General features: G+C 39.0%; 1 pseudogene; it reads left to right on the forward strand.

Annotated features, from left to right (window-relative positions):
- Nucleotides 1–13145, forward strand: LOC113613187 (amine oxidase [flavin-containing] A pseudogene; annotated as a pseudogene).
- Nucleotides 13146–13175: the final 30 nt, after the last annotated feature.

Raw genomic sequence — 13175 nt, forward strand, 5'->3', positions numbered from 1 at the left:
ATGGAGAAAAGTAAGAGAATGTAGAGGTTTTGATTCAAAGATATTTCATTTAGAAACTTGGCAGTGAACAGGTAGATGCATGAGACACAGAAATGATAGATGGGTCACTTGTTTTGTGTTTTAAAATGGAAGTCTATGCATCAAGAAAGCAGAAGGTGAGAAGTCGATGCATAGAGAAAGAGATTGGAGGTGCTGAGAATAGAGTAAATAATGGCAGAATGGGGATGAAGATGGAATCAAGAGTGCAAAGTGAAACTTGTGGGAAAGGAGAGAAGTACTACATATTTCTCCTAAACTGCAGGGAAGAAACTGAGGATAATCATTGATCAGTGGTTTTCAGTTTGGTCTCCACATTAGCAACCAACATCACTGGGAACTTGAGAGAAATACAAATTACAGGGCTCCACTTCTATGGAATCCAAAATGTGTAGAGTGGATCCCCACAATCAATGTTTTAGCAAGGCCTCCAGGTGATTCTGACGCATGCCACGTTACTCTGATACTAAAACCAGGCAAAGATGCCACAGAAAAAGAGAAACTACAGGCCAATATCCCTGATGAACAAAAAATCCTCAGCAAAATATTATCAAAGTGAATTCAACAATACATTAAAAGGCTAATACACCATGATGAAGTGGAATTTAACTTCAGGAATGCAAGGGTGATTCAATATCTGCAAATGAAAATGAAGGATAGAAATCATATCATCTCAGTAGATGGAGAAAAAGCATTTGACAAAATCCAACATTCATTTGTGATGACTCTTAACAAAGTGGGTTTAGAGGGAATAAAGGCCACATATGACAAGCTCAGAGCCAGCATCATACTCAGTGGTTGAAAGCTAAAAGCTTTTCCTCCAAGATCAGGAACAAAACAAGGATGCCAACTCTCACCACTTTTATTCAGCATAGTATTGGAAGCCCTAGAGCAATTAGGCTAAATAAATAAATAAATAAAAGGCATCCAAATTGCAAAGGAAAAAAGTAAAACTTCCACTATTTGCAGGTAACACATTATTTACAGAAAACCCTAAAGACTCCACCAAAAAACTTAGAATAAATGAATTCAGTAAAGTTGCAGTATACAAATCAACGTGTAAAAATCTGTTGTGAATCTATACCTTAATAAAGAACTATGAGAAAGAGGAATTAAGGAAATCCCTTTTATAATTGCATCAAAAGGAATAAAATACTTTGGGATAAATATAACCAAGGAGGTGAAAGACCTATTAAAACTATAAAATACTGATGAAAGAAACTGAAGAAGACACAAATAAATGGGAAGATATTCTGTGCACATGGATAGGAAGAATATTGTTAAAATGTTCACATTACTCGAAGCAATCTATGGATTCAATGCAATTCCTATCAAAATTCCCATGGCATTTTTCACAAAAATAGAACAGACCTAAAATTTGTATGGAACCACAAAGAACTCAAATAGCCAAAGAAATACTGAGAAAGAACAAAGCTGGAGGCATCGCACTTCCTGATTTTAAGCCTATAGTAATTAAAACAGAATGGTATTGGCATAAAAATAGACACGTAGATCAATGGAACAGAACAGAAACCCACAAATATATGGCCAATTTATGACAAAGGAGCCAAGATCATACAATGGGGAAGGGATAGTGTCTTCAATAAACAGTGTTGGGAAAACTGGACAGCTGCAGGGAAAAGAATGAAACGACTACTATCTTATATAAAAAATTAAAATGGATTAGATTTGAGTGAAATACCTGAAACCATAAAACTAGGGGGGAGAAAAGGGGGTAAGCTCCTTGACATCGGTTTTGGCGATGGCTTTTTGGATTTGTCACCAAGAGCAAAGGCAACAAAAGCAAAAACAAAGTGGGACTACATTAAACTAAAAAGCTGCACAGCAAAGTAAACCATCAACAAAATGGAAAGGCAACCTACTAGATTGGAGAAAATATTTCCAACTTATATTTCTGATAAGGGAATAATCCAAAACGTAAAAAGAACTCATACAACTCAGTAGCAAAAAACAAACAAAAAAACAACAAAAATTGATTAAAAAATGGGCAGAGGACCTGAAGAGACATTTTTCCAAAGACTACATAGAGATGGCCATGAAAAGATGCTCAACATCACTAATCATCAGGGAAATGCAAATCAAGACCATAATGAGATATCACACACCTGTTAGAATGGCTATTATCAAATAAACAAGAAATAACACGTTTTGGTGAGAATGTGGAGACAGGAACCCTTGTGCACTGTTGGTGTAAGTGAAATTGGTGCAGCCACTATGGAAAACAGTATGGAGGTTCCTCAAAAAATTAAAAATAGAACTACTGTATGATCCAGCAACTCCACTTCTGGGTATTTATCTGAAGAAAATGAAAATACTATTTTAAAAAGATATATGCAGCCCCATGCTCATTGCAGCATTATTTACAATAGTGAAGATATGGAAACAACCTAAGTGTCCACTGATGGATTAATGGATAAAGAAGATGTGATACACACACACACATACACACACAGTGGAATATTATTCCATAAAAAGAAGGAAATCTTGCTATTTGCAACATCATGGATGGACCTTGAGGGCATTATACTAAGTGAAGTAAGTCAGACAGGAAAGACAAGTACTGTATGATCTTACTACGTGTAATCTAGGAAAAACAGAAAACAACAAGAAAAAAACCAAGCTCATAGAGACAGAGAGCAGATTGGTGGTTGCCAGAGGTGGGAGGTGAGGGGTGAGCAAAATGGGTGAAGGGATTCAAAAGGTACTAGCTTCCTGTTATAAAATAAGTATAACTTCCTGTTATAAGTGTTATAAGTCATGGGGTGTTATGTACAGCACTGTTAAACAAAATTTTTGTGACTCTATAGTGACAGGTGTTAACTAGGTTTATGGTGATCATTTCACAGTATATGTGAATACTGAACCATTCTGTGATACACCTGAAACTAATGTTTATGTCAGTTATACCTCAATAAAAAAATTTCTAGCACCATTCTTTGTTTGAAAATAAAAATTAAATGGCCCAAGTTAAGACTGTGTGGGAAAAATTATAGGGCCAAACTCAATTTCAAATATTGAAGACAGACTGTGACTTCTCAAGTAATCAGGTATTCTGTTTTATAGTCTCCCTTCACCTATCTTTTATACACTTAATTATGTGCATATAGTCTTTTTAGATTCCACACCTGGTATAACTAAGTTTGGAATAAATTTGCATAGAAAACGAACTAGATCCATTGTTAGGTGGTTGTGAATATGAATTTATAATGCACATAATTTTTCAAATGCTTAAAATTTTTGTTTAGCTATGGAGCTTAATTTAGTGTGTATTTGGAGCTCCTAAAAAATAAAATCCTACAAATATGCTCCTTTTAAAATAGATGGCATTTGAAATAGATGGCAAATATTTTGTACCTTTTAAGATTCGGCTAAAAATATTAAGGGAATCTTCAATCCCTTCATCTGCACATGAGATGATGAAAAAAAGGTGATGTAACTTTGTTTTTTTTTTTACTTACATAGACTTTGGGAGCACAATTTAGCGTGCACTAGGATTTCTACTTTTAAGATAGAGAAAAGACATCTTCAACTTTCTCTTGAAAAATCACCTCTAAATAACAAGAAAAGCAAGAAGCAAACACACAGTTCACTTTTGATCAAATCAGGACATATCTCTAAGACTGCACTACAGTGTAGGAAGACAGAATGAGTGTGGGTCCTATGAAACTTCTAGTAGAATGGCCTCCACTTTTATTAGTTTATTATAACTACATAAAGCCCTTGTTCTTTAACTATTTTCCTTTTTCAGCTGGTTCTGATTTGAGCTCTTCTGGGTCCAATACATCTATCCTGAGCTGCTCAAAATTTCCCCAGAACTCCGAGTAGATTTGGTCATCCACTTTGGGGAGTTTCAGGTATTGTAGGTCAACTGATGAAAATGGCTTGTGATAAACTTAAGCATGCTGCTTGCTCATGGCCCAAGCCATCTCAATATCAGGCTGACCCCAGGCCAGCGTGTGTGTGTGTGTGTGTGTGTGTGTGTGTGCGTGCGTGCGTGCGCGCGTGTGTGTGTGTGTTCCTTCCCCAGTTAACTGGAAGGGGCCAGAACTAACTTACCTTGCAAAAATAAGTACTGGAGATCTATTCAGCACAGTGCCTGTAGCTAGCAGTATGACTGTATACTTAAAACATGCAGATCATGTGTTGTTACCACACACATGCAAAATACTACTGTTAAAGGGGGTGGGAGGAAACTGGGAGGTGATGGATTTGTCAACAGCCTTGACGGTGGTGATGCTTTCATGGCGTGTTCTTATTCCCAAACTCATCGAGTTGTATACATTAAAAACGTACAGCTTTTTACATATCAATCATACCTCAGTAAAGTGGTTTTAAAAGTAAACAGAATTTAAAAAAGAACAGAAGAGCTGAAAGTGATGCCTCTGAGCTGGGGTTAGGGGCCACTTTGGGCACAAGTCTTTTTAGCAGGGTTTGACTTCTAAGCTCTGCAAGTGTATGTTACTTATATAATAATGTAAAGACTGTAAAGTAACTATAAGCTCAGAAATGTAGTAAGTAGACTGATGGTTTTATAGAAGAGAGAACCAGACATAATTTTTGCTCAGTATAAATATTGATTGAAATTGTGTTTAATCTTAAAATTTGAGACTGTATAAAATAAGTGCCCCAAACTTGGTTAACATGAAAGTTCTAATTATTAAGCCAAGTCTCCTTCATAAAGTAAGCCCCAGTTTCAGAAAACGTACAAGTATAAAGCATCTGTCTTCACTCTGATGTACTGTAACTGCATTAGGTATTTTAAGGTAAAATCTATGGTGGAATGTAACAAACATGTAGATTATTTACATATGTAAAATCTTGTTCCCATTCCTGAGTACACTTCACATTTGTTAAAGTAATACTAAACTTCTGAATCCGATTATGATGTATTAATGATATGAAAAGAGGTAAACTGTGGATTCTGTTAGTTACCAATATGTGCCATATAGTTATAGCAGCAGACAGCAGATCTGAATAAACCCTCTTCTAATAATCATATTAATTGCTGGGTCTTCCTATATGGACTATCAGTAAAGAAAATAAATACAAAGCAGGAAGTTAAAGTCAGTTAAAATTTCTGAAGGCTTCACATTGATTTCTACTAAAGTTAAGCACGTTTAAAGCTGGTTTTAATTTTTTTTTTTGTGGTACACGGGCCTCTCACTGCTGTGGCCTCTCCCGCTGTGGAGCACAGGCTCCGGATGCGCAGGCCCAGCGGCCATGTCTCACGGGCCCAGCCGCTCCACGGCACGCGGGATCCTCCCGGACCGGGGCACGAACCTGTGTCCCCTGCACTGGCAGGTGGACTCCCAACCACTGTGCCACCAGGGAAGCCCAAAGCTGGTTTTAATTTTGTGTTTGATTTGAGCCTAAGAGTCTTCTTTGGAATTGCTCTTTTAAGAAAGCATGTGGGGAGGAGTCAAGATGGCAGTGTGGGAAGACGCGGAGTTAGCGTCTCCCCACAACTAGGGCGCCTCCCTGGTCGCTAGTGGGGGACTCTGACCCTCAAGGAGACGGGAGGAACCCCAAAGTGAACTGGTAGGATGTAGGGGGACCGAGGGGAGAGTAAAAGTGGAGGCCAGACAAGATCAGTGCCCCTGAGGCCTGGGAGATCAGGAGAAGCAGGCGGGAGGGGCCCTCCAGGAGGAGCGGGAGAGGAGAGGAGGGCGTTTGCCCCATCCACTCGAGCACAGGAAGCCTGCTGGGCTCCCAGGTGAGGTCCCCTGCCCTCTGAGACTGGGGTGGGGGGCATGCCTGGGCCCCTTCTGTTCCTTGAGCCTAAGCCCCATCCCCCACAGCCTCCAGGGCCTTTTCCAGCCCTGTGGGTCCTGAGCGTTGTCCCTGCCCACCACCCAGACCTCACCCTTGCTTAGGCCCCGCCCCCCACAGCCAAGGCCTTCCCCCCCTTTTTTACTATTGTGGTACTGATGTACCTTCCAGTTTTTGATTCATCTCTATTTTTATTTTTACATTCTTTCTAACATGTCTGTTAGGTTCCTAGTCTAATTTTATTTTTTACTTTGTTTTTTGTTGTGTTTTTTTTGCCTTCCCACATGGCTTGCGGGATCTTGGTTTGCAAGCCTGGGGTTGGGGGGAAGCTCCTACAGTGGGAGCTCCGAGTCCAAACCACTGGACTAACAGAGAACCTCAGACCCCAAGGAATATTCATCGGAGTGAGGTGTCACGGAGGTCCCCAGAGCAGCACCAGCACCCAGCTCTACCCAATAGCCTACAAACTCCAGGGTTGGACGCCTCAGGCCAAACAACCAGTAAAACAGGAACACAATCCCACTCATAAAAAAAAAAAATGAGACGGCAAAAAAATATGTCACAGGTGAAGGAGTGAGGTTAAAACCTACAAGACCAAATAAATGAAGAGGAAATAAGCAATCTACCTGAAAAAAAATTCAGAGTCATGATAGTAAGGATGATCCAGAATCATGGAAATAGAATGGAAGCATGGATTGAGAAAATACAAGAAATGCTTAACAAAGATCTAGAAGAACTAAAGAACAAACAGATGAACAACACAATAACTGAAATGAAAAATATGCTAGAAGGAATCAATAACAGAATAACAGAGGCAGAAGAACGAATAAATGAGCTGGAAGACAAAATGGTGGAAATAATTGCCAAGGAGCAGAATAAAGAAAAAAGAATGAAAAGAATTGAAGACAATCTCAGAGACCTCTCTAACAACACTAAACACACCAACATTCGAATTATAGGGGTCCCAGAACCAGAAGAGAAAAAGAAAGGGTCTGAGAAAATACTTGAAGAGATTATAGTGGAAAACTTCCCTAATATAGGAAAGGAAATAGTCACCCAAGTCCAGGAAGCACAGAGAGTCCCATACAGGATAAACCCTAGAAAAAACACACCAAGACACATATTAATCAAACTAATAAAACTTAAATTCAAAGAAAAATATTAAAAGCAGCAAGGGAAAAACAAAAAATAACATACAAAGGAATCCCCATAATTTTATCAGCTGATTTTTCAGTGCAAATTCAGCAGGCCAGAAGGGAGTGGCAGGATATACTTAAAGTGATGAAAGAGAAAAGAGAAAAACCTACAACCAAACCTACAACAAAAAGAGAAAAGAGAAAAACCTACAAACCAAACCTACAACAAAAAGAGAAAAACCTACAACCAAGATTACTTGACCCAGCAAGGATCTCATTCAGATTCAATGGAGAAGTCAAAAGCTTTTCAGACAAACAAAGCTAAGAGAATTCAGCACCACCAAACCAGCGTTACAACAAATGCTAAAGAAACTTCTCTAAGTGGGAAACACAAGAGAAGAAAAAGACCCACAAAAACAAGCCCCAAACAATTAAGAAAATGGTAATAGGAACATACATATCAATAATAACCTTGAATGTAAATGGATTAAATGCCCCAACCAAAAGACACAGACTGGCTGAATGGATACAAAAACAAGACCCATATATATGCTGTCTACAAGAGACCCACTTCAGACGTAGGGATACATACAGACTGAAAGGGAAGGGATGGAAAAAGATATTCCATGCAAATGGAAATCAAAAGAAAGCTGGATTAGCAATACTCATATCAGATAAAATAGACTTTAAAATAAAAACTGTTACAAGAGATAAGGAGGGACACTACATAATGATCAAAGGATCAATCCAAGAAGAAGATAATAACAATAACAAGTGTTTATGCACCCAACATAGGAGCACCCCAATACATAAGGCAAATACTAACAACCATGAAAGGAGAAATCGACAGTAACACAATAATAGTAGGGGACTTTAACACCCCACTTACACCAATGAACAGATAAAACAGAAAATAAATAAGGAAACACAAGCTTTAAATGACACAATAGACCAGATAGATCTAATTGATATTTATAGAACATTCCACCCAAAAGTGGCAGAATATACTTTCTTCTCAAGTGCACATGAAACGTTCTCCAGGATAGAGCACATCTTGGGTCACAAATCAAGCCTTGGAAAATTTAAGAAAATTGAAGTCATATCAAGCATCTTTTCTGACCACATTGCTATGAGACTGGAAATCAATTACAGGAAGAAAACTGTAAGAAACACAAACACATGGAGGCTAAACAGTGCACTACTAAATAACCAAGAGATCACTGAAGAAATCAAAGAAAAAATACATAGAAACAAATGACAATGAAAAACAATGACCCAAAACCTATGGGATGCAGCAAAAGCAGTTCTCAGAGGGAAGTTTACAACAATTTAATCTCATCTCAAGAAACAAGAAAAATCTCAAACAATCTAATCCTACACTTAAAGCAATTAGAGAAAGAAGAACAAAGAAAACCCAAAGTTAGTAGAAGGAAAGAAATAATAAAGATCACTGTAGAAATAAATGAAATAGAAACGAATAAAACAATAGCAAAGATCAATAAAACTAAAAGCTGGTTCTTTGAGAAGATAAAATTGATAAACCGTTAGCCAGACTCATAAGAAAAAAAGGGAGGATGCAAATCAATAAAATCAGAAATGAAAAAGGAGAAATCACAACTGACACTGCAGAAATGCAAAGGATTATAAGAGACTACTACAAACAGCTATATGCCAATAAAATGGACAACCACAGAGAAATGGACAAACTCTTGGAAAGGTACAATTTTCCAAGACTGAACCAGGAAGAATTAGACAATAACAGACCTATCACAAGTATTTAAATTTAAACTGTAATTAAAAATCTTCCAACAGAAGTCCAGGACCAGATGGCTTCACAGGCAAATTCTATCAAACATTTAGAGAAGAGCTAACACTGATCCTTCTCAAACTCTTCCAAAAAATTGCAGAGGGAGAAACACTCCCAAATTCATTCTACAAAGGCACCATCACCCCGATACCAAAACCAGAAAAAGATATCACAAAAAAAGAAAATTATAGACCAATATCACTGATGAACATAGATGCAAAAATCCTGAACAAAATACTAGCAAACAGAATCCAACAGCACATTAAAAAGATCATACACCAGGATCAAGTGGGATTCATCCCAGGGATGCAAGGATTCTTCAATATATGCAAATCAATCAATGTGATACACCATATTAACAAATTAAGGAATAAAAACCATATGATCATCTCAATAGATGAAGAAAAAGCTTTTGACAAAATTCAACACCCATTTATGATAAAAACTCTCCAGAAATGGGCATAGAGGGAACTTGCCTCATCATAATAAAGGCCATATATGACAAACCCACAGTGAGCATCATACTCAATGGTGAAAAACTGAAAGAGTTTCCACTAGGATCAGGAACAAGACAAGATGTCTACTCTTGCCACTCTTATTCAACATAGTTTTGGAAGTCCTAGCCACAGCAATCAAAGAAGAAAAAGAACTAAAAGGAATACAAATTGGAAAAGAAGAAGTAAAACTGTCACTATTTGCCAATGACAATGATACTATACATAGAAAATCCTAAAGATGCTACCAGAAAACTACTAGAACTGATGAATTTGGTAGGGTTGCAGGATACAAAATTAATGCACAGAAATTTCTGGCATTCCTATACACCAACAATGAAAAATCAAACACTCCCATTTACCATTGCAACAAAAAGAATAAAATACCTAGGAATAAACCTGCCTAAGGAGATGAAAGACTTGTACTCAGAAAACTACAAGACACTGATGAAAGAAATCAAAGATGACATAAACAGATGGAGAAATGTACCATGTTCTTGGATTGGAAGAATCAATATTTCGAAAATAACTATACTACTCAAAGCAATCTACAGATTCAATGCAACCCCTATCAAACTACCAATGGCCTTCTTCACAGAATTAGAATAAAAAAATCTTACAATTCGTATGGAAACACAAAATACCCCGAATAGCCAAAGCAATCTTTAGAAAGGAAAACGGAGTTGGAGGAATCAGGCTCCCCCGTTTCAATCTATACCACAAAGCTACAGTAATCAAGACAGTATGGTACTGGCACAAAAACAGAAATATAGATCAATGGTACAGGATAGAATGCCCAGAGATAAACCCACGCACATATGGGCACCTAATTTACAACAAAGGAGGCAAGAACATACAATGGAGAAAAGACAGCCTCTTCAGTAAGTGATGCTGGGAAATCTGGACAGCTATGTGTAAAAGAATGAAATTAGAACACTACCTAACACTATATGCAAAAATAAACTCCAAATGGATTAAAGACTTAAATGTAAGACCAGACACTATAAAACTTTTAGAGGAAAACATAGGAAAAAACACTCTTTGACATAAACCACAGGACAATCTTTTTTGACCCACCTCCTAGAGTAACAGAAATAAAACCAAAAATAAACAAATGGGACTTAATTAAACTTAAAAGCTTTTGCACAGCAAAGAAAACCATAAACGAGACAAAAAGACAACCCTCAGAATGGGAGAAATATTTACAAATGAAACAACAGACAAAGGATTAATTTCCAAAATATACAAACAGCTCATGGAGCTCAGTATCAAAAAAACAAACAATCCATTTAAAAAATGGGCAGAAGAACTACACAGGCATTTCACCAAGGAAGACATACAGATAGCATGGCCAAGAGGCACATGAAAAGATGCTCAACATCACTAATTATTAGAGAAATGCAAATCAAAGCTACAATGAGGTATCACCTCATACCAGTCAGAATCGCCATCATCAAAAAAGCTAGAAAAAGTAAATGCTGGAAAGGGTGTGGTGAAAAGGAACCCTCCTATACTGTTGGTGGGAATGTAAATTGATACAGCCACTATGGAAAACAGTATGGAGGTTCCTTAAAGAACTCAAAATAGAACTACCATATGACCCAGCAATTCCACTACTGGGCATACACCCTGAGAAAACCATAATTCAAAAAGAGACATGCACCACAATGTTCACTGCAGCACTATTTACAATAGATAGGACATGGAACCAATGTAGATGTCTATCAAAAGATGAATGGATGAAGAAGATGTGGCACATATATACAATGGAATATTACTCAGCCATAAAAAGAAACGAAATTGAGTTATCTGTGGGAGGTAGATGGACCTAGAGCCTGTCACACAGAGTGAAGTAAGTCAGAAAGAGGAAAACAAATTCCGTATGCTAACGCATATATATGGAATCTAAAAAAAAAAAAAAAAGGTACTGATGAACCTAGTTGCAGGGCAGGAATAAAGATGTAGACATAAAGAATGGACTTGAGGACACAGGGTGGGAGGGGGAAGCTGGGGCGAAGTGACAGTAGCATCGACATGTATACACTACCGAATGTAAAATAGTTGGCTGGTGGGAAGCAGCAGCATAGCACAGGGAGATTGGCTCGGTGCTTTGCGGTGACCTAGGGGGTGGGATAGGGAGGGTGGAGGGAGGCTCAAGAGGGAGGGGATATAGGGACATGTTTATGCATATGGCTGATTTGCTTTGTTGTGCAACAGAAACTAACACAGTATCGTGAAGCAATTATACTCCAATAAAGATCTATTAAAAAAAAAAAAAGGGAGCATGTGAATCCTGAAGGTGTTCTAAAAATTAGAGATTTTTACAGGTTACTGGGAGTTCACGAGTCCACATTTCATGCTTTAATGTAATAAAAGTCTCCAAATGAGGCACTATCTTTCATATTCATAGCAACAGATGGCATACTAGTTTAGAATTTTTAAGTTATGAATTGTATCACACTTATTAGTAAAAATAGAAAAATGGATGTTACAGGAAGAGTGGATGGTGTGAAAGGGTGGTATGATGAGGCATGAACCACAGTGATTGTGAGGGGAGACGGGACTGCTAGGCAGTTTGCATCTCTCTTTGTGAATATCAGTGTGACCTCTGAACCCCACGAGGTGTCTGCCCTGTGCTTCTTGTGGTATGTGAAGCAGTGTGGAGGCACCACTCGGATATCCTCCATCACCAACGGGGCCAGGAAGGGAAGTCTGCAGGTGGATCTGGTCAGCCAAGCAAGCGGATAATGCACCTCCTCGGGGACAGAGTGAAGCTGGGGTGTCCTGTCACCTATGTGGACCAGTCAGGTGACAACATCATGATGGAGATGTTGGATCACCAACTTTATGAGTGCCGATACGTAATTAGTGCCATCCCTCCAACTTTCACTGCCAAGATACACTTCAGAGCAGAACTTCCTTCAGAGAGAAACCAGTTAATCCAGCGTCTTCCAGTGGGGGCTATCATTAAGTGCATGACGTATTACAAGGAGGCCTTTTGGAAGAAAAAGGATTACTGCGGCTGTATGATCATCAAAGATGAGGAAGCTCCGATTTCAATAACGCTGGATGACACCAAGCCAGATGGATCGCTGCCCACCCTCATGGGCTTCATCCTTGCTCGAAAAGCTGACCGCCTTCCTGAGGTCCATAAAGAACTAAGGAAGAGGAGAATCTGTGAGCTGTATGCCAAAGCGCTAGGATCCCAAGAAGCTTTACAACGGTGCGCTATGAAGAACTGGTGTGAGGAGGGGTACTCCGGGGGCTGCTACACTGCCTACCTCCCCCCTGGGATATGACTCAGTACGGAAGGGTGATTCGCCAGCCCGTAGGCAGGATTTACGTTGCTGGCACGAAGACTGCCACATAGTGGAGCGGTCACATGCAAGGAGCAGTAGAGGCTGGAGAACGGGCAGCTGGAGAGGTCTTGAATGCTTTGGGGAAGGCGGCAAAGAGAGACATATGGGTCCAAGAACCTGAATCAGAGGATGTTCCAGCTGTAGAAATCACTCACACCTTCTGGGAGAGGAACCTGCCTTCCGTGACAGGCCTGCTGAAGATCGTCGGATTTTCCACATCGATAACTGCCCTGTGGTTTGTGGTGTACAAATTCAGGCTGCCGACCTGATCCTGAAGTTTCGGCTTCATGCTTTCTGCTAACTCTTTCCCAGCATCATCAAAAGCCAAACGTTGACAAATCGGAAGGCTGTGTCATCGGATCATCTTTAAGTGCACTGATTTAACCCCTCAGTTTAATCTCTGTGTATCACCTCCTTAATTTCCGTAAGATCAAGCTCCATCTTGTGACTTGTCTGTAGACCAGCTTGTGTTGATTGCTAGAAAATCACCTTGTGATCAATTTCTTAACTTCAAGAAATTAAAGCTGACGTGCTCATAAAAAAAAATAGAAAA

The sequence above is a fragment of the Aethalodelphis obliquidens genome, unplaced genomic scaffold, assembly GCF_003676395.1.
Source record: "Aethalodelphis obliquidens isolate GAN/ISIS:26980383/991018 unplaced genomic scaffold, ASM367639v1 scaffold3, whole genome shotgun sequence".
Classification (NCBI taxonomy): domain Eukaryota; kingdom Metazoa; phylum Chordata; class Mammalia; order Artiodactyla; family Delphinidae; genus Aethalodelphis; species Aethalodelphis obliquidens.